General features: G+C 40.0%; 1 pseudogene; it reads right to left on the bottom strand.

Annotated features, from left to right (window-relative positions):
- Positions 1-1,135: 1,135 nt before the first annotated feature.
- LOC131904793 (large ribosomal subunit protein eL8-like) lies at positions 1,136-1,842 on the bottom strand (annotated as a pseudogene).
- Between the last annotated feature and the right edge of the window lie 10,153 nt (positions 1,843-11,995).

Genomic DNA, 11,995 nt, shown 5'->3' with positions numbered 1-11,995 from the left:
CACTAGCTTCAGTAGTAATTTCTGTTTTGTTTTAAAATATGCATTCAACAGAAAGTGGAGCTTTATAGAAATGGAATTATGCTAATGTGAAACCATGTCATTAACATAAAACAGTCTTCAAATTTATTACTGTAATCAGTAATACACCTCATGGGTCCTGGCTAGGAGAAAATACAACGTAAGAAAGGGATTCCTTGTTGCTCCTTCTGTGCCCATGTGAACACCAAATGCTAGGGTCCTCCCCATGACACTTAGACCTGCAGCACTAATGTGTGTGCTAGGGTTTTCAGTGTGAGAGTTAGACCTACAGCACTAATGTGTGTGCTAGGGTTTTCAGTGTGAGAGTTAGACCTGCAGCACTAATGTGTGTGCTAGGGATCTCAGTGTGAGAGTTGGACCTGTAGCACTAGTGTGTATGTTAGGGATCTCAGTGTGAGAGTTGGACCTGCAGATCTACTGTGTATGCTAGGGATCTCAGTGTGAGATAGACCTGCAGCACTAATGTGTGTGCTAGGGTTCTCAGTGTGAGATAGACCTGCAGCACTCATGTGTGTGCTAGGGTTCTCAGTGTGAGATAGACCTGCAGCACTCATGTGTGTGCTAGGGTTCTCAGTGTGAGACCTGCAGCACTCATGTGTGTGCTAGGGTTCTCAGTGTGAGACCTGCAGCACTCATGTGTGTGCTAGGGTTCTCAGTGTGAGATAGACCTGCAGCACTCATGTGTGTGCCAGGGTTCTCAATGTGAGATAGACCTGCAGCACTCATGTGTGTGCTAGGGTTCTCAGTGTGAGACCTGCAGCACTCGTGTGTGTGTGTGTGTGTGTGTGTGTGTGTGTGTGTGTGTAGTACAGGCTTTGGAAGAAGTCACAGAGGAAGTACAGGGTGGTGATCCTCCTGGTAGGTGCATTCCTTTTCTTTTCCCTGAGGAGTTCCCTGGAGGCTTTAATGTAAGAAGACTAAACTTGACTAATTTAATATGCTAATATGCCCAGTTCATCTAATTTTCAGAAGTGCTGTGTCTTTTACCCATTTCTAATAAGATAAGAAATGTAATATTAATTTACTTGAGGTCTTTTCTTTCTTTCTTTTTTTTTTTTTCTTTTGGAAGGCAGTTTTTTTTTTTATGTACAGAAACTTAGCAGTGAACATTTAGCCCTAATTTAGTGGCCAGTTCTTTGGCCTTGTCTTTTCCAACTTTGCAATGCTAGCTATAGGTTTTGGACCCAGGGTATCGTCTTCCCAGTGATATCAGAGGTCATCCTTGTAATTAATCCTTATAGCCTCCATCATCTTAGCCAGAGGTCCTTTATCTTCCAAACTGACCTGTGTGAGCCAACAGTTATTATCCTCCTGTGGTCCATTCATCCCAGCCTGGCCCTCCCCTTCATGCAGTAGAAGACCACCATCTTGCCACACAGGATAAGGCAGGAAGACCATTACTTCAATGAGGTCTACGTCCAAAGTCCCTCTTTGTTAGCAATTTTCTTCTCAGCACTGGCCAACAACCTTTGCTTCTTCTCCTGCTTTGTCTCTGGCCTGTCCTTGTGGGCAAGTGTAAGCAGCTGGGTAGTTGTCAGTCAGGGTCTGGGAGAACTGGTTAATGGCAGCAGGTGCTGTGAGCAGCTTATAGAGGATGGTGCTTTGCTGCTGCAGCCTGATGTAGCAGGACCATTCCACTAAGCCAGTGGGTTCCCATTTGGGCTGGATGCCTTGTCTAGTGTCAGAGTTCTTAGGACTTTTCTCAAACAGGGGATTCACCACCTTTTTGGCCTCCTGCTTCTTGATGATGACTGAGGCCAGGGACACTTTCTTTTTCTCCTTGGCTTTCTTTCCTTTGGGCATCTTACAGTCATACCACCCTGAATGCGCCTAATCTTGGAAGCTAAGCAGGGTCGGGCCTGGTTAGTACTTGGATGGGAGTTACACTTTCTATATGAGTTTGCTAACAGAACTTGACACAAAAGCCTTTGTGAAGTGGCTTGATTGGTGTGGTTACCATAGCAACATGGTTGAAAGGAAGAAAGATTTCCTCTAGGAACCTTTTCTAAATGCTGTTTTGTAACCCATAACGATATCATGGCTTGCCATCCCTGTGTGAAGGGAAAGAGATCACTTTGAGGGTCAAACTGGTGTCTTGTGTTTATAGATTATGCTAAGCAATCAAGACTGCTTGGCTCCTCTCACAGTCCTGTAGCTGAGATCGCTCTGTTCTTCAGGATTCTGTGAGAATAGGAACCTCACACAGGGCCCTTTATGTCTGAAAATGCATAGTAGAAACTGGACCCAGACCAACAACCAAATTTTGTTCTGTTCAAAGCTAATGTCTGCTACAGATTTTTAATTCCCTATTTATCTTTGTTTGAAATTCTTCAATTTATCAATAATTTGTTCTGTGTATGATGTTACTGTTTTCAGGAGACAAAAGGATTTTAACCAGTAAATAGATCAGCAGGGGCTTCATTTAAAACCCTTCCTGGTGGTTTGATATTCTGGAATTACTGTAAACCCTAAGGCTTACATTTGCACTTTGCTTTGTTACAGGGTAAACGTGTGCTCCATTATCACAGCAACTGTGTACAAAAACACATCGAATCCGTCAAGCACCACCATAGGGTGTTTTCCAGAGCTTAAAATGACCTGGTGGTTATTTTACTTGTACCCACAATAATAACAGCAGTTAGGCCTATTAAAACTATTTTTCTAATCAGCCACATGTTTGCATTTTTCCTTTTCACTCATTGGTTCAGGACTTTGGAATCAGACACTCCAAAATAGACCCACTGGCTTTAAATAGAGAATTGTAACTTTAAGGTTGTCAAGGTGTAATTTTGTAGAGGAGGTAAGAAGAAAAAAAATTACCTTTTATTGACATGAATATTTAAATATTTGTGATACATAGCTTCTAACTTTTGGATCCCATGATTAGTAACAAAATTCACAAACAATAACATGATGTAATTATGCTTGAATGCTTTTTTGATGAGTAATTTTTTTTGGATTAAAAGTTTCTAATTGCTTATAATTTCTAAACCAATGTTTTATTTTATTTTTATTTGAGTTATCTGAAGTGATACTGCCACTTAAACATATTGGGAAATCTTAGATCATGCTTTGAGTCTAATTCACATCAACTATTATATATTTACAATTTTGTGGATGGTCATGGAAAGTTTTATGTTTTTGTGGCATGCTGTTGTCTGTGATTAAGTTTATGGTGGCCACAGGTTAGGCATGACTTACAGACAGTATCAGACACAGAACTTATGAAACCAGGTACTTTTCTCCTCTGCTGTCCTCATCCTCCATTTCCTCCTTCTTTAAATAAAAATGAAGTGGAAATGAAAAGAAAATGCCAGTTTTATAAGGGATACCAGTATAAAATATGCAATAATGAGAATATCCATCTATTACCAGTCCTTGAGCTATAGGGAAGCTAGAACAGATTTGTCTGTACTTAACTAGGAAGAGGGACCCAAGAGTCAAGTTTACAAATGTGTTCTAACTTGCTATATGTTGAAACACACCCCCTCTCCAGTTAATTATGTGGATGCACTTCAGGTTGAACTTCAGGTTCAGTTATGGATGCCCCTGCACAAGGTCAGGAACTTCTAATTAGCCTTTGTTATGTCTGTAGACATACACATCTCTTAGTTGATGTCTAACCAGTGCTGTGTACATGTATGTGCTGTGCATATCTGCATAGACACTGTTCTCCAGTGAGGGGTTGCTCTTTTTCATAATACTACCCATCACCCATGCCAGAATTGTTTCTGCTTTCTTCAACTTGACACTGTGTTTTATCTCAGCTTTGGGATGGCTGTCTTTTGTGTGTGTACTCACAGTCCTAACATATTTTGACTTGTCTGTGTCAACAAGGGTTTCTTCTCTGGGTATTTGTTTTCATTTCTGTCTTGTCTTTGATCCTCTTGACTTCACTTTTTATGGGACATTATTTTTCCGTCATCTTCAGGTTACCAGCTTCCCCCTCCTTCCCTAGCACCCCCCTTCCTCTCTCCTTCCTTCCAAACACCCATCTTGACTCTTAGAGCAGTTCCTTCTCAAGAAATTGTTCCTGCTATCTGCCCTCTCATTCTCCAGAATACTACTCCATGAACTTGCATGGAAAGTAGCTTGTGTAGATAGATGTTCTGCTCAACGTGATTTATTTGCTGTTGATTGTGTTTTTGAAACACAGTCACGTTATGTAGCTTAAGTTGCTTTTTGACATCACTGTGTAATCCAGGCTGGCTTGAATTTGTGAATCTAATGACTCTACCTCCAGAGTGCTAGAATTACTGGACATTTTTCACCCACACTTAGTTTGCAGCATATCTTTTTTGTTTATAAAGAAAAAACTTGAGAATATTTTATTTATTCATTTTTATGTGTGAGTGTTTTTCCTGTATGGATGTATGTGTACTCATGTATGTGTGGTGCCAGTTGGAAGCCAGAAGAGGGCATCAGTCTCTGAAACTGGAGTTATGGATGATTATAAGTGCCATGTAGGTAGTAGGAAACAAACCCAAATCCTCTGCAAATGTAGCCAGTGCTCTTAACCACTGAGTCATTGCTCCAATCCCATTATTATGTATCCTTAATTTTACCTTTGTGGCTGTTGGATGACATAAACTCTTTACTGGGTTTCCACATAGCACCCTAGATTCTTTTAATACATGCACAGAGCCCACTTTACATGGGCACAATTTGTTTTCAGTTGTAAATCAATAAGCACTTATTGAGCATCCATTGTGTGTCAGGTGCTGTGCCGTGGGGTGGCAAAGACGCGTGATCCATGCCCTGTGCTCTTTCAGAGATTAGCAATTTAGAGGGAGACAATTGAGTAAGTCTGATTACACTCCAGTGTTCTGTGACACAGGAAGAAAGAAAACACCCAGGAGAAATAATTAACTCGGACTAGGAGTGGGAAGAAAGGTGAAGGAGAGTTAAGGAAGGCACCACACATACGACTGTCAGTTACTGGTAATTTTTCTTTAATACAGTAGTTATTTCTGTGGAATAACAAGTCAGGACATCATTTCTTAAGTATGTTTCCCTGGAACTGAGCACAGCATCTCATGTATAATTACCAAACGTGTAAGTGGAATTCTGTGACTGAGAGGACCATGTCTCCCATCCTGTGGAAGAGAAAGGAGGGAGAAATGCATTCTGTCTGTGACTTCTTCAAGTTTCCAAGGTTATTTTGAATTTGGATCCCATATTTGTTAATGGCTGCTAAGCCCCCCTGGCCTCTGTTACCTTTCCTCAGTCTGGCTTTTAATTTGATCTCATCTGCAGACTTAATGATGGTGCCTGGTCTGGAATCTAAGACCCTCCAGGACCTCCTGTCTGGTGTTGAGGTTAGAGGCATGCATCACTGTGTCTGCTAAATGGATCTTTTTCTCTTCAGTGCTTCTGAGATAATCCCAAGGTCGTTGCTTTCTTTGAGAAATATTTGTCTGTTTGGTTAACCTTTAAGAACCCTAAGCGGTTTTCCTGAGAGTCCCTAATGTTTGTCCCTTTCACTGGTATCAGTGACATTCTTTAAGATGGTAGGCTGAAGGCCAACATGTGTTCTACTAAAAATTAGAAGAGTGAAGTAAACTCATACAAATTTTTGCCCACTATCTGTCTTTCCTGGCTGATCTTACATTCTTCTTTTTAAAAAAAGCCTGATTATTTTATGTGTGCAGTAGATGTGATCCATTGCTTAGTAAGCTTAGGAAAGTTGAAAATATAATACTTTATTGCAGGATTTAAAAAATAATATTTTTATTAATTCTTTGAGTATTTCAGATAATGTGTTTTGACAATATTTGTCAAACTCCTTGAGATACATCCACTTCTCCATTCCCCCAACTTCTTGGTCATGTTGTGTGTGTGTGTGTCGTGTCATCCCGTGTCCCCCCTTCCCCCCAACCTCAATGGAGTACAATTTGTGTTGCCAAAACATTCTTCTATGTGGGGACTGCCCTGGAGTATAGTCAACCTAGTAGGGCCACACCCTTAAAGATAACTGATTAGTCCTCTCATAGCAGCTATGAAATGCAATAGCTCTTCTGCTAAGGGTGGGACTTCATGCATGCCTACCACCAGCCCCCTCCATGCTGGGATTTTGTTTGGATTATCTTGAACAGTTTTTGTGCATGCTGTCACAACTTCTGTGAGTTCATATATTTGTAAAACACTTTCTTTGTAGTAATACAGTGGCTCTGGCTCATACAATATTACTGTCCCTTCTTCAGTAGTGATCCCTGAGATTGGAGAGGAGGGGGATAACATAGACATCCCATTAAGGGATGAGAATTCCACAGTCTTCTGTTCTCTGCATGTTGACCTATTGTGGGTCTCTGTGTTAATCACCATCTGATGCCCAAAGAAGCTCCTCCTCTGATGATTACAAGAAACACTAATCTATGGGTATAGCAATAAATCACTGGGAGTTGTTTTTTAATACTATGTCAGTTTAGCAGAATGATAATAGTAGGTTCTCCCAAAGAGCCTATGGCCCATTTAATTTACAGGTTTTTGGCCTTTTCTGATAATGGTTCCTGTATGGCTTTCATCTTGTAGAGCAGGACTCAAATCCAATCAGAGGGTCATTGGTTACTCCCATAATATTCATGCCACTATTGCAACAGTGGGCATATCTGGCAAGGAAAGTTCTTATTGTAACTCATATAGGTTTGCAGTTGGGTAAGATGGATAGTTATTTGTTTTCCCCATGTACTAGGTATAGGACCTTCCAACACTATGAGAAGTAGCTAGTGGGGATGAAGCTTCAAGATTAGTACCTGCTTGACTTTTTCCCCCATCTTTTATGACTCAGGTATGTAGTATCTTCCAAAATAGGGTCTCACTATCAAGTTCTGGAAGGTAACCAAGATTAGTGGTAATCACCTGTAACTTTTAGCAGACTGTGGGACCTCACTGGCAACAACTCAAAAAGAGGTAACCTGTTCCTGGTACTGAGGTTTTTATTTGCTAGAATAAAATGGTAATTGGAGTATTGTACCCTGTTATAGAGTAATTCTATATGAAAATCTATTTACATGTGTCTATGGCTATGTCTGTATTTTAGAAGCTTATACAATGGTATGTTTCCATGTAGTTTTTTTCAAAAGGCTTTCATTATTTAGTTATCCTTCTCCACATTCCACTTTGGGTAGCAATATTCTCTATGCAAGGAGTCCTGTACTTTATGAGTGGAGATATTACATGAGAGTAAACAAGTAGACACGTAAGCAAGAAATGTACATGCATTCATTTATTTCTCTCTGTTGTTGACTGTGGTGAGACGTGTTTTTACTGCCCTGGTGTCATAGACTGTGACTTGGAACTGTGAGCTGAAATCAACCCCTTTCTTCCTTAACTTTTTGTCGGGGTATTTTATCACAGCAACAGAAGGGAGACAAGGACACAGAGTTTGCATGGGAAGAGACAATTCCTAGGTGATAGGTGGAGAAATTTCAGTTTTAGTAGTTGTGTGTGTTAAAACTGAATTGCCATTGCTATATTTTTCTGTGTGCAATATAATTTTAATTTTTATCACTATGAAATGCATAGATGTTTTTAAATTTGTAATTATGTTTAAAATATTCTATGGATATATGTGCCTGAGTATATGTGTGATTCATATAATATGAATTCAATTCATATGCATGCTCATGCCTGGAGATGCTAGAAGAGGTCATCAGATTCCTTGGACTGGAGTTCTATGCAGTCTGTGAACCATAATCTGTGGGTACTAAGAATCCCCATTTTATAATTATAATTTTTGTAATTGAGCAATATCTCACCCTATTCAGGAAACACATTTTATATTCATCAGTGATTAGTGCCTTGAATTGAGAAGACTCTTTCAGGAATTAAGGAATGATTATTCTGCCTGGTATGGTGGCTCATCCCTTTATACCAGCATTGGGGAAGCAGAGACATGAAGATCTCTATGAGTTCAATGCCAGCCTGGCCTACATAGAGCATTCCAACCAGTGAGATCTATAAAGTGAGAACTACTGTCAACAAAACAAAGCAAAAGCCTCCATTCAACAACAACAAATCTCAGAAATGGTTGTCTGTGTGTTACCTACTGTAAAACTCTTTCTCCTGATAGAGTTTGAGTGAGTTGTAGCTAGCAGAATGCTAGTAGAAATTATGTTATGAGTAGGCATGGTGGCACATGCCTATGATCCCAGTACTCTCTAGTCAAGGCCAGGTTAGGCTGCACAGTAAAACTCTCCTAAAAAACTCTACTATAAATACAAGGTATCACCTATATAATATAATATACATAGTTATCTAAGTCAATAACTGGTAGCACCTGTATAATGTAATATACAGAGTTATATTAAGTAAATAACTGAAGTCTCAGATACTTTTCTTTTCACTGTGATAAAATACCCTGATAAAAGTAACAAAAGACTCCTTGGAAGGGTTGTCTCAAATTTCTTGAGGGATACAGTTTATCTTGTTGAGGAAGGCATAGCAGTGATAGGGAGGAAAGTCTTGGCAGCAGGACAAGAAGCTGGCTGTTCACCTTGTGAATGCTTCAGGAAGTAAAGTGTGAACAGGAAGTGGGCCAAGTAGAAAGCCTCAAGGCATTCCCTAGTGACCCACTTTCCCCACTTTATAAAGGTTCCATAACATTCCAAAACAGCACATCAGGTGGGGACCCAGTGTTCAAACAGTTGAACCTATGGGAGACATTTCACATTCAAATTACAATATGCACGTGTAGTGTATCTTTGAATCATTATTCTAATGTTTATTGATTCAATTCCACAAACATTCATGGGCTTTTCCCTTGAGCTAGTTCAGTCAAATTTTTATTGACTGTTTACCTTATGCCAGATCCTGTGGTGAGTCAACAGGTTATATAACAGTACCTCAATGTGCATACTGCCTGTAGGTTCCAGACATGCTGACACATGGTTCAGTTCAGTGGTATAAATGCTGCATGATAGTGGGGATGATGTGCTTCCCTGTAAGGCAGTCAAGCTTTATTCCAAATAAAGCAGAGAAATTTCTAAGCCAAGCCAGGATTGTGCATAATTGTTTCCAGCATTTTAGCTGCTATTAGTCAACTTCTTTATCATTACACCCTTACAGTTGCCTTTGCCCTCAGTCCTGGGGAAATTCCATCTGAGGAATCATTGCCTTTCTGTTCAGGGCTTTCCCCAGCTTGAGCCCACGCAGTGCTTCCGCATGTTCAGTTAGAAAATGTGGGGGAATTATTATCCTGAGGAACACCTGTTAAGGCAATGGAGGCCAGGTGCTGGGGGTTGGGGTGCATGTTCCTGCTTCCTTTACCCACAGGGAGGAGTCTGGAGATCAAGGACATGGCTAACATCTCTTCACTGATTTTAATTCCTTCTTTCCTTTACCTTATTCTTCTAGACTCACTTCTGAAATTAATTACCAGAAAGTCAGTGCCTTAAGTCCTACTTTCAGGGCAGCCAAAATATTTAAAGATTAGAAGTTGGCAAATGAAGCAATCACATCGTCCTGAGCACCTGGTGAACTCGTCTGTCTCTCTGTGACAGTGGTCAGTTGATGCCAAAGACTGCCGCTTAGAGTGGGATAAACTTTACAGGCTCCCCTAGTCTCTGTATAGTCGGAAGCTCTCTTTACATTACCAGTCAAGTTTGAGAAGCAGAGGGGGCAGAGACCTTGAATAACACTTGCATTGAGTCTTTCAAGTGTAAGGAGACCTTTTCAAAAGAATAGAGGGGAGAAAGATTTACATGGCAAAGATAATATGTCGAAGCCAAGGGGACATTCATGCTGTTTGTATCCTGGGAGGGTTGTGCATGTTTGATAGTTTTCCTTTTCAAAGCTCATACTATGGCAATTTGATAGAGTTATGCAGTACTTGTTTTCATCAATTACAAAACACATGACAATCAGCAGTGATTAATTGGATCATTATACAAACAGCCCTATAGTAATAAGCTCCCATTGTATGGCATGGAGGCATATGCTCATCATATCCATTAGGGCGGCACTTTGGCCCAGGGGCCTGATGAATTGGCCTGCGTTTTCTTGACACACAGCTGTCACAGTGGCTCTGATAGCAGGTGATAGTTCTGTTAGAACATGTCAGCTTGGCGCTTATCTCTCATGACATCTATTGAGGGAAACTCCCTTTTAGATTTGATCCAGACAATGACCTTGATATTCCTGGTGAAGAATGAAGGCTCACAATTATTGTTTCATGATGGAGAGACTTGTAGCTGGTGCCTCACACCCGTCATATCAAATTATCAGCCTGAAACTGGCAATGTGATGATGCTAGTTCTTGACAATATGGCGATAACTGCTGGGTTTGTACACATGCTAAACCTTCCACCAGCTCTCTTACAGGAATACACTGAGGTAATGTGTGTCACTAGGCTGTCAGATGTGTTCACAGAGACTCTGATGCTGTAGATTAACATCTGGTTCAGAATAAGATCCTTAAGGAATCATTATTTGATTCCAGGAAATAGAAAGAAAATCAGTAGTTTAACTGATACGTTTTTTTTTTTTTCTTTTAAACAAATTCCAGGGAGGCATAAATGAAAGCAAACCTGATCTCTAAAAACTCTGCTCAGTATTGGGTTCCTGGCTTCACTGTTGAGACTATGAAAAGTTGGAAAACTTGCTTAGGGCCTGGAAGCTTCCATTGTGTCATCTGTGAAGTGGAGATGCTCCTGCCAGCATGGCTTCTTAACACTCTGTCAGTTAGTTGTAAGAACACTGGAAGAAGGTTTTGGTTAGTTAGAGAATATATCAACATATAATTGTAATATTGTATTAGTTATTTGAATATTTAAGTATTTTTAAGTATCAAAATGTGAAGTAAAATAGTGTTTTGAAACTATTATTTATTTTAAAGACAAAGTTTTGTTATATACTCTATGCTAGAGTCAAACTCAAAATCTAATTTTCTCACCTTTTTAAAGCTAGGATGATGCTTGGACAGTGGAAATGTAGATGGAGTATAGATAGAGTGCTAGAAAAGGCATCAACCAATGAGGAGATCTACATTTGAGTACCAGAGAAGTAACTGATAGCTGGTGACCTTGCACATGCCATTTCCACTCTTCTTTGTCCTATGGAACTGTTATTCCTGGATTTTCTCCTGTTTTCCTGTTCTCTGGCTGGTGACATCGTTCCTCTTCCTGGCACTTCTTTCCTCTCACAGTGGTCTTTCATTTCTCTGTGATCAGGATATTCAAATCCTTTGTCTATGTGTAAGTCTGTACTACTATCATTGCTCTGTGAAATGTCTATGAAAATGCATGTCTGAGGCTCTACATCCGGAATCTGATTTAGTGAATTTCAGTCTAGTTCCAGGGATTCAAATGTTTATTTACATCTCGTTTGAATTTGATGCAAATGGTCTTTTGAAAGGCCTGGGTCCTGAACATACATTACTAAAATCCAGTGGTAATTTATAGAACCATATGAGATCCAGCATTTTCAAGATGGTATGGCATAGACAATTTATATAATCAAGGATGTTATTCTTTATTATTTTAAGTCAAATTGGTGGGTTTACCTCCATCACTAAGTTGGCATTACGTAAATATGAAGAGCCAACCAGCTCACAAGGATTATTGAGTGTTTCTGTGGTGTAGCATAGTATATGATGCGTTTGAACACTTAATTAAGATATATTTTTTTAGTGGGTGTTTTTCTTTGAAAGCATCAGAAAGCCATATATGCTTTTTTGTGGGTACTGTGAACTTTATTGATGGTAATTGAGAGAGGAGGCTTATCTTAGAGTTTTATTGCTATAAAGGAATGCCATGACCACAGCAATACTTACAAAGGAAAGCATTTAATTGGGGCTGGCTTACAGTTAAGAGGTTTGGTCCATCATCATGGCAGAAAGCATGGTGGGAAAGCATGGTGGGAACACAGGCAGACATGATGTTGCAGAAAGGAGCCAAGCAAGAGTTCTATATCCAGATTGCCAGGCAGCAGGAAGAAAGAGTGAGCCACTAGGCCTGGT

The sequence above is a fragment of the Peromyscus eremicus genome, chromosome 2 (assembly GCF_949786415.1).
Source record: "Peromyscus eremicus chromosome 2, PerEre_H2_v1, whole genome shotgun sequence".
NCBI classification, from domain to species: Eukaryota; Metazoa; Chordata; class Mammalia; order Rodentia; family Cricetidae; genus Peromyscus; species Peromyscus eremicus.
The sequence above is the reverse complement of the archived record's forward strand: the minus strand, read 5'-3'. Positions and strand labels throughout refer to the sequence as shown.